Genomic DNA, 8,865 nt, shown 5'->3' on the forward strand with positions numbered 1-8,865 from the left:
TGAATGGACAATGAACCCATATACACTATTTCACTTTGTTTTCCCTTCTTTCTGCTTTGTCTTTTTGCACTATTTATTTTTATTGCAATACATAACAATTAAAAAATATAAATTACAAAGTATTACAGTACTGCCACAAAACAGAAAGTTTCCTGACGTATGCCAGTGATACTAAACCTGATTCTGACATGATTGGCTCAATCATTAATGAACAGATGTATAGATGTAAACACTTTCAAAAAGGTTCAAAGGTTCATTTATAATCAAAACAGGAACTCGCATACAACTCTGAAATTAGTCTTCTCCAGATAGCCATGAAACAAAGAAAGAACATTAAAGTAATTTTGAGAGAAACATCAAACCCACACTCCTCTGCACAAAAAAGATCAGCATTTCAGTCATCAACACTCAAAACCCCGCCCTTTGCACAAAACAGAACAAGAACATTGACCCCCTAAACAACCCCTCCCCTTACAAAAATCTAACAGAACACAACAGAACATCAACCCCCCCAAACCCCTCCACTAGCAAAACAAAATGGAAAAGGAACAAGTGATTAAAAGCACAGAATATAATAACCTATTGGTATGAAAAAGTCCACATCCATAAACACAATACTCCGACTGATATACGCAGAAGCATGATACCATCCTCCAAAATCACTGATATTTATCGAAAGAGAGGGACGCTACACGAGGCAGAGAGGCCTACCGGCCTGCCAAAGTGAACCACACAGAAACAGATCACTCACAAACTCCTTCTCGGCAGTAATCAAAAGGAAGGCAGTCAGCACAGAACTCTCGCTCACCTTCCGCTTTTGCCTCAATATCTCAATCTTCTGTGATGCTTCAATCAAACTTTACTGCAGCTTGTCAAGGTCTCACTGAGAACACTCCATAAACAAGCGGCCTCTGCCATCCAGAAGGACAACAGTAGAAGAGATGTTGGAAATCTACCAAATGCTAGTTCTTTTAAAAGTCACTTAGTATCATACCATTACTTCAGTGATACCATGTTAAAATCTGAATTTCTCCACCTAACACCAAGTTGAGTTGAAGTATCTTCATCAAGTGCACTGTTGTGATGCATTCAACCATCTGGTCCATGCCAGATCCCAAGAGAACAATTCCACCAGTTCCATTTCCCTCTAACACATACAAAAGGCAGGAGGAGCTCAGCATCTATGGAAAAGAGTGTTATCAACATTTCAGACCTAGCCCCTTCATCAGGATCAGAGGGAGAAAAAGAGATGAGAAGTAGGAGTTAGAAGGTGGGGGCTGAGGGAAGTAAGAAACACAAGGTGATAGGTGAAACCAGGAGATGAGGTGTGGTGCGAAGTAAAGAGCTGATAAGTTGATTGGTGAAGGAGATAGAGGGCTGGAGAGGAAGAATCTGATAGGAGAGGACAGAAGGCCATGGAAGAAATGAAAGGGGGGGGCACCAGTGGAATGTGATGGGTAAGTAAGGAGATAAGATGAGAGAGGGAAAAGGGAATGGGGAATGGTGAATGATGGGTGGTGGCAATTACCAGAAGCTCAAGAAATCAGTGTTCAAGCCATCAGATTGGAGGCTACCCAGACGGAAAATAAGGTGCTGCTCCTCCAACCTGAGATGGCATCATCCTGACAGTAGAGGAGCCAATGGACAGATATATTGGAATGGGAATGGGAAGTGGGATTAAAATGGGTGGTCACTGGGAGATCCCACTTTGTCTGGCAGATGCAACGTGGGTGCTTGGTGAGCTGATCTCCCAATCTATGTCAAGTCTCACTAATATACAGGAGAACACACTGAGAGCACCAGATACAGAAGATGACCACAACATATTCACAGGTGAAGTGTCTCCTCACCTGGAAGGACTGTTTGGGGCCTTCAATGATGGTGAGGGAGGAGGTGTAGGGGCAGGTGTGGCACTTGTTCCAATTACAAGTGCCAGGAGGGAGATCAGTGGGGATGGATGAATAGGAGTCATGTAGGGAGTGATCCCTGAGGAAAGCACAAAGTGGGGGAGGGAAAGATGTGCTTGTTGGTGGGATCCTGTTGGAGATGGCAGGAAGACTCCACATCTAACATTGACTTTTCTTTTTTACTCCAGTCCTGATGAAGTGTCTTGGCTGAAACATCTACTGCACCCTTTCCATAGATGCTGCATGACCTGCTAAGTTCCTCTAGTATTTTGTGTGTGTTGCTTGGACTTCCAGCACCTGCAGATTTTGTCTTGTTTCCCTCTTCTTTTAACTTGCTCTGTTTCACATGCCCATCAAAGATCTATTGATTCATTTGCTTCTTGCCTACAGCAGGCAACCCACCAGCACAACTTTGGAATATGGGAGGAAACAACACAATAACATGGAGAACATGTAAATGCCACACAACACTTGGAGTGAGGACCGAACTCAGACTCTTTCACTTGTGACTCAGTTGCACTAACTGCTGCACCACTGTGATTGTACAAATGGAAAGGAGACAGATCAGCTACACTTGTGATTCATAAGGTAGAGCAAGTGAATTTTGACTAATTATTCCCAATTTATGGAAATCCATTGCAGTTTTTCTATTAACCAGATGAGTAATTATGAAGCATTAGGAATATCCAGGGTGGAGTAGATCCTGAGAACAGCTTGTTTGAACACTCTTAATTTGCTCTTGTACTGCCCACCTCTCTCAATCCTGATTTCTCAGTCTTTTTATTTTACTATTGATTTGAAGTACTTTACGGTTTCATAGTCTTAATATCTTTTCATTCTTTCCCAGTTGATTGCCTTATTTTTTTATTTCCTTTCCTTGTTTATGTTTCATTCATCTGTTGCAGTTCTTTTGTGCTCAGGAATGTAGCAACAGGAGTACACTTGAGCTAGCATAAAAAGTTTTCAAATTTTGTAAAATAGAAGCTAAACAATCAAATCTAGTGAACCATCAGGTTCAAATGTCAGAAAATGCATGGTCTATCTTTAGTTCTAGTCCTCTGGTTTTTTTTAACTTATACTGTGTTTGGTTTTACATTTGTTTTTCAAATCTTTTTTACGTTTTTACATTTTCAACCAAGTTTGATAATGGCATCTTTTTTTCATTTCTGTTCTTTTGTCTCATCTACTGAATTGCTAGTTTTCATCTGTTTTACATTGTTTTCGGCTAACTTTTTCTATTCCCCTTTTGGCAGATTAAAATAAAAAGAATACTTTCAAATCGTATTTGCCACAAGGAATGTCTATGAACACAGTAACTAGTAAAGGGACACAACCTTCTCCAGAACTGTGGTTGATGTGAAAGATACTTGTGAACAACAACAGCATTGAAGCAGGCCGCCAGAGCTGTGATTGCATCTGCTTTGTGCTTTTTCATTGCTTAAACAATAAAACCACAGCGGAGCTTTGCAGTTGCCGATCCAGTTATTAAAGAACTAGTTTAAGCAAAGCTCTTTCATAGAGGTTAATTCATAATAGACTGCATTGGCTAAGCTATAACTATACTGGCACTAGGCCTATCTTTAACATTGTTTAGGTTCGCGTCACAGGAAGCCTACCTTTCTGGTTCTACTGATTGAAAAAAGCTGGCTATTCTGTTAGGTCTTACTTGATCAGTAGAGAGCACCAAAGCGGGAGGGCAGTGTTCTACACTCCATGCATATATTTAAACATGCATATCCAGGTTATAACTGTCCTGCATAATCATGCATTCTTTGCCCTCATGGCTGCATAAACTATGCCAATATTGCATGGTACTGCCAAAGTATTGAATTGTGCACTTGGACATACCAAGACTTCCAGCTACTGAAAATATTTACATGGAGGTATGTACTATCCTACAAGTCTTGTCTACAGTAGGTAGCTGTATATTGAGAATGGAATTGAGAGGAATTTGAAATTCATGTGTCATCCCTGGTGTTGTGTATTTGAACCTAGTTACTTAAACATATCAAAAGAGAGAGCAACATCATATGCTATGCAGGTTTTTGCTTTTAGAGTTAGAATAAATATCCTTTAGAGTTAGAATAAAGCTCCCTAGAAAATGACATAAAAGTGGGTCTAGAGCATCACTGCTCCCTTAGAGCAGGTACCCAAGTTTGTTAGTGTGGGTCTTGACCAGTCAGCAGTGTCTTCATCAAAGGGGAATGGCGTTGAGTTGCTTGAGAAGAGTAATCTTTCTTAAAGCCACACCAAATTATTTAGAAATTAAGGTAAGGAAAACGGGGCATGCTGTCAGCTAGTGGAACAAGCTGACAGTAAAACTGCAAGCACACTGGACACCTGACTGCCGTGATTCCATTTTAGATCAAACAAAAATTATTAGCAAGATTTATAAGCACTATAGAGATGTTTCACATGACAAATTAATCATTCACATAATATTTGGAGAGGACAGAGAAGTCTTGCATAGCCAATAAAATTCCTGAGGTGGAAGACAATGCTGAAAATGTGCAGGTGTTGAATATTACATTACGTGACTGTAAGCTGTATTACTGGAGGAAATCAGCTTTGACGTGTATCACACACTCACTAAATTAGTAATTCTGCAGAAGGCCACAGGTACCTCCTTTGCTTAAGAGGTTGAAGGGATATTTTAACCCGCAGATGTTTGAGATAATGGAGAACTATAAATTTAGCAGCTGCACTCAAAAGCTGGGAGAAACTTTAGGTGGCTATGTTATTTCAATCAAAGGTCTATGAAGATATTCTGATCCTGCCCTCAGACAAGTTTATGTGTGACAAGATTGACATTCAAAACAGTGAAGTGCAAAGAGCTGTATCTTTAGCTGTAGTATTGTGATGTCCATGGAGATGGAAGCCAGGAGCACAGGGAATTCTAAACATTGAGAGTCACCAATATAATGGAATCCAAGGATCAAAAGGCAATCTCTGAAATTTCAGTTTGCAAGTGAGGATAATGTTACTTGAAGACCATTGCCACAAGTTACCATGATAGCTGGTTCAGTAGTCATTGCCTATTCCTTAAAAGAGTCCACGTGCTGCTCGTGTCATAAAACAAGGGCAAATATCAAAAGCTTGTAAAGTAAAACTTCTGGATTATTTAGTACAATCACACAAAGCTACACAGCCATTCTATACTTGGAAGTCTGGCTTATCTACCCGCCAAATGTATTTAAAATGGAGATATTGAGTCATTATTCCAAGTGTTCTAAGGAAAAGGATTACACGCAAGCTATATGCCAAGCACACTGGAGCTGCCAATAAGTAAATGACTGCCAAAGGTTTTGTGCATTGGCTGAACATTGATGACTAGCTGAAGGAAGCCTTGTCTCTGTGTACAGTTTACCAGCATTGCAGAGCAATACCACCCAAGGAAAGATTATGAGTATGCAAATTGCTAATAAAACTATTCTACTAAGTCCACAATTGCTTTTGTTTAAAGAAGACTTTTGTTACTTCTGTTAAACAATCAATTCATTGCCATGCACTCAAAATAGATCGGCTCAGACATGAGGGAACATGAAGGAACGTACCTCTGAATAGCAATGATTATTAATCCATTCCTGATGTCAATGCAGAGTTAACTGTTCTATAACATCACAGAACAGTAATGAGACAAGTCAAGGGGCTGAAAGTTCCTCGCTAAAATGCTGAGTATAACAGCAGAGACAAATCCACAATTGAGAAGGTCAAATCAGAGGAGACTAAAGTTCAAAGCACAGTTATTATCAAAGTATGTATATATTATACAAACTTGAGATTTGTCGCCTTACAGGTTGCCACAAAACAAAGAACTCAGAAGAACCCACTAAAAAAACAACACCCAATCTGCAGCGAGAGAGAAAAATACAAATTGTGCAAACAATACAAGGAAGTAAATAGCATTTAGAACGAAAGTGAGTCTACAACCAGGAAGCCCAGAGCAGCCGAAGCAGGCTCATAGCCTCAGCCTCAGTTCATTACGTAGCGGAGTTAATATTGTGGCACCTGCAGCCTCAGTGCAGTGAAGAGCAGAGTAAATATCGCAGAGCAGTGAGCAGAGCCAGCTGGACTGTTGCCTCTGGTCCTGACACCCTGATCTTTTCAATCTATCTGACCCAGTGTTTAAGTCATCCAAGCATTAGGTCCTTCCACACACTAGGGCCCAGACACTGTCACATCGATATGCTCCAGGCCTGGACCCCGCTACCACATTTCGGTCTGGATCTGGCCTTTCAAAATAACCCCGGCACTCAGATAGATCAGATCTCACTCTCGGTTTAGATGGAAAGGCTCCAAGTCTATTTCCCCTCCTTTTTTCCGACTTTTCTCCATTCAGCACGCTCAGACTCCATCTTGAAAATGCCTTGACCTCACCAGCCTCCCTCCGACTCTACCTTCCACCCACACACTTGGACCCTCAACTCAGCCTCTCCTTCTCTTGCCACTTTCTTGTTTGCGGTGGTCATTTACCATAATTACTTTTAATGTTTTTTTACAGGGGAAGTGTTACTAATGAAGTGTTTATTGTATTTCTTGCTTTGGGAACTGCCAGTAAGTTGCCACCTGCCTTCTGTGGTGCCATCATAAACAACAGACTACATCTGTCATATAATTTTAAAATGCATGCAGACGTATTTTCTTCAAAAGACAATGCATTTGGATGTACCTATCTCAATGAGAGAAGTACATATGTGATGTAAACACAATATACAGAGTGAAATGTGTGCTCCATGCTGTTGGAGTCTGACTAAACATCATTTAAAGCGTCCTGCAGACATTATAGTGAGTAGAACTTACCAGAATGTCAACTGTATTCAGGATTCTTTAAATTAAAGTTGTAAATGTATGGTGGTAAGTCTAAGTAACAGTATTGTCTTTCATTAAAGAAAGAGCTTTCAGCCAGTTTGTACATCAAAACCAGTCATGTCTCTTACCTAATTCTTTAATATTGCCATAACACAGCCTATTAGCCACACATAAAAGATAACATCCTGTCCATAAGCAGCAGAAGTCCACTCCAATCTATCAGCCTCCTGCAGGGATCAGCAAGACTGGAAAGGTGATTGCAATACACACAAAATGCAGCATCTATGGAAAAGAGTAAACAGGCCGAGACTCTTCATCAGGGCTGGAGGGGAAGAGTCAGAGTGAGAAAGTGGGGGGAGGGGAGGAAGAAATACAAGGTAGAAGTTGATTAGTGAAACTGGCAGAGGGAGAAGGATGAAGCAAAGAGCTGGGAAGTCGATTGGTGAGAGCTGAAGGGCTGGAGAAGGGGGAGTCCGACAAGAGAGGACAGAAGGCCGTAGAGGAAGGGGAAGGGGCAGGAGTACCAGAGAGAGGTGGTGGGCAGAAAACAAGATGAAGTGAGAGAGGGGAATGGGGATTGATGAAGTTGTGGGGAGGGGACAGGCACTACTGAAAGTTTGAGAAATCGATCTTCATGCCATCAGGGTGAGGGCTATACAGATGGAATATAAGGTGTTGCTCCTCCAACCAGAGTGTGGCCTCATTGTGACAGTAGGGGAGGCCATGGACTGATGACCCCCACCTTGTTACTCTGACTTCTCCTCTTTTATCTCCAGTCCTAATGAAGGGTCTCAGCCTAAAACATCAACTGTTTGCTCTTTTCCATACCAGTATCTGCAGATTTTCTCTTGTTTGTGATTAGAAAGATCATTGTCATTAGCACAGTGAAGTAACATGCCCGCAACAAGAAACTGCTCACCATTGCCCATAATAGGTTTCACAGTGACAACTTGTTTCATCATTGTCTATTAATGGACAAGAGGACTATATTCTAAATTTATGTGGAATAAGGTTGCCCATGATAGGAATGCAGCATTCAAGCAAATGTAGAGCTAAGGAGACCTGGTAAAATTAAACTCAGGCGGGCACAGAGGGAGACATAAATTGTATAAAAGAAAATAGAAACATAGAGAACCTACAGCATAATACAGGCCCTTTGGCCCACAAAGCTGTGCTGAACATGTCCCTACCTTAGAACCACCTAGGCTTACCCATAGCCCTCTAAGAGACTTCCTCCAGGAGTCGCTTAAAATACCCTATCGTTTCCACTTCCAGCACTGCCGCCGGCAGCCCATTCCACACACTCACCATTCTCTGCGTAAAAAACTTACCCCTGACATCTCTTCTGTACCTATTTCCAGGCACCTTAAAACTATGCCCTCTCGTGCTAGCCATTTCAGCCATGGGAAAAAGCCTCTGACTATCCACACAATCACTGACTCTCATTATTTTATACACCTCTATTAGGTCACCTCTCATCCTCTGTCCCTCCAAGGAGAAAAGGCTAAGTTCACTCAACCTATTTTCATAAGGCATGCTCCCCAATCCAGGTAACATCCTTGTAAATCTCCTTTGCACCTTTCTATGGTTTCCATGTTCTTCCTGTAGTGGGACAACCAGAATTGATCACAGTACTCCAAGTGAGGTCTGACCAAGGTCTTATCTAGCTGCAGCATTACCTCTCAGCTCTTAAACTCAATCCCACAATTGTGGTGATAGTTGGATGCTATCACTTGAGATCTCCAGGTCAATGTTGTCACCATCTACTGCTACTCCATCACTCATCTTCTTCTACTTTAGGTTCAAAAGTGGGGATGTTTTCTGATGTCAGCATAGTGTTCTGTTCCAAATTCCCTGATAATTGGCTGCAACGTGCTGATGGAATGCCAAAGAAACTGTCAGGCATTCCAGAATTTCACATTGGTGCACTACGATGTGGAAATTGGGAGCATGCTGAAGGTCAGATGTGTGTTGTCCATTTACTCTTCCTCGGCTCATTATTGTGACCAGGTTCGTTCTGTAAACCGCTGAACAGAGGTTGACTGTACTTAATATCCCAGCCTGCAACTTTACTCCAACAACAGCTGGTATGTTTAGCATAACCCCCAGGGGTCACTGACCTTCACATAAAAGGTAAGCTTTGGCAAGT

This window comes from Hypanus sabinus, chromosome 10, assembly GCF_030144855.1.
Source record: "Hypanus sabinus isolate sHypSab1 chromosome 10, sHypSab1.hap1, whole genome shotgun sequence".
Classification (NCBI taxonomy): domain Eukaryota; kingdom Metazoa; phylum Chordata; class Chondrichthyes; order Myliobatiformes; family Dasyatidae; genus Hypanus; species Hypanus sabinus.